The sequence below is a fragment of the Gossypium arboreum genome, chromosome 5 (assembly GCF_025698485.1).
Source record: "Gossypium arboreum isolate Shixiya-1 chromosome 5, ASM2569848v2, whole genome shotgun sequence".
Taxonomy (NCBI): Eukaryota; Viridiplantae; Streptophyta; class Magnoliopsida; order Malvales; family Malvaceae; genus Gossypium; species Gossypium arboreum.
In genome coordinates this window covers 83,606,915-83,608,579 of record NC_069074.1, presented here as the reverse complement: position 1 = coordinate 83,608,579, position 1,665 = coordinate 83,606,915, and the positions used below count along the sequence as shown (strand labels likewise).

At 35.3% G+C, this 1,665-nt stretch overlaps 1 long non-coding RNA gene across 1 annotated transcript; it reads right to left on the bottom strand.

Moving 5' to 3' along the window:
• Positions 1-216: 216 nt before the first annotated feature.
• On the bottom strand, positions 217-1,349 carry LOC108452116 (uncharacterized). The gene is made up of 3 exons (XR_001866348.2): positions 1,120-1,349; positions 874-994; positions 217-569 (listed from the first exon to the last, which is right to left on the bottom strand). It is a non-coding gene; the product is annotated as an uncharacterized LOC108452116 (long non-coding RNA).
• Between the last annotated feature and the right edge of the window lie 316 nt (positions 1,350-1,665).

The following is a 1,665-nucleotide window of genomic DNA, read 5'->3' as shown; positions in this document are numbered from 1 at the left end:
ATTGCATATATTAATAATATTGTTGATTGATATGATATTATAAATTAACTTGACATCAACATAGGAATTGACAACATCATGATAAATAATTGTATTTATTTAGTGTTCTTAATTTACTTTATTTTATTTAATTAAGACGAAAGCCCGAAACAATTTTCTAATTGATTTTATCAGTTCACAACTAACTTTCTCCACGGTTTGTTGATTCTGTTCAAGTTTTTCTGATTTTTCCTTTTTTTCTATTTTATTTTTAAAATTACATTGTAATTGGCCCATTTCGCCCCAGCTCGTTAGAGAAAAACCAACAAAGAAAACCAATAAAAGTCCATCATCAATGTCCTTTTACAAATTTTTAGGCCCAAATAAAGAACTTATACCAGCCCAAATACAATTTTAACCCAAATTCATAAACCCATATCCTAAACCTAGCTGAAATTCGGAACCCAAAAAGATGTTTAGCGGTCGAGAGCACCAGAAGCTTCTGGAATATACCAGAGAGTTGGGCTCCAACGAGCGGCTCCTCGCATGGCCTCCTTCGCACGTCTCCCCGCTTCTTCGTACGGCTGAGTCTGCACAAGAATACACCAGAAGAATCACTAACAGAATACAGCAAATAAATGTAATTTTTATTTTTATTTATTCTAAAAATATCTGGCTATAAAAAGCCGTCGATTTCATCTCTGTAATCTTACACACACAGTACGCACACACACATACAATATACGCATATTGAACATAGAAAATTTCGAAAAGAATTTCTGGAAAGATGACCTTTATCTTTTTTTAATTTTTCTATTATTTTTATCTATTTTCCTGCTATTATTTTCATCATTCTGCATTTTAAAACAAAGAGGAGGGAAAGGCAAGTCTTACTTGCAAATCGGCCATTGACCTCTGTTCACTTCGTTGAGATCGAAGTTGGAAGGAGTATCCAAAAGTGTCATCCATCAATCCTTGAAACGTCGCCAATGAAATCCCAAATATCTCTGAAATACTGAGATACGGGCGAGGGTCGGATGGTATTAAATGTGTTTGTTTTCATCTTTGGCTTCATTTTTCTTGAATGAATGATATTAGATCTAAGAGTTTTTTTTTTAAAAAGAAAATAAAATAGCTCACCAGATTTCCTTGAGCGGTGCCTTCGTCGGTGGAATCTAGTCGCTGCTCGTGTATTGTTGACCACCAAATGAAATGATGGTCCGGCGGTTGCTGGAATGAACCCTAACAATTTGATTTCAGGGCTGTGAATTCAGATTAAAATGTTGGCTGCGTTTGGAAGAGGAAATAGGGAAAGAAAGGTTTTAAACAACCTATTAATAAAACAGCACCATTTATAATAAGGAAGGTCCGCGCGTTAACTCGTTTAGTAGGCCGGGTCTGTGCATTTTCATACGAAATGGGAAATTTCAGCGTTAGATCCTTCCCTTCGTGCGAAGCCTTCAATTTCACCCTACTTGCTTACCTTGTTTTTTTAAAAATTTGGCTCTATAATTTGTGCACCTTTTCACTTTGGTCCGCGATTCAGTGCAGCGTTTTGGGCTCGGGATATTTTCAATTCCAGTTCTCGCACATTTGTGCACATGGCACATTGATCCTATTTTGCAATTATTTTGTTTGTAAATTGTTCTTCTTGTTTCAATTTTGTTTAAATTAAGTTTTTATCTT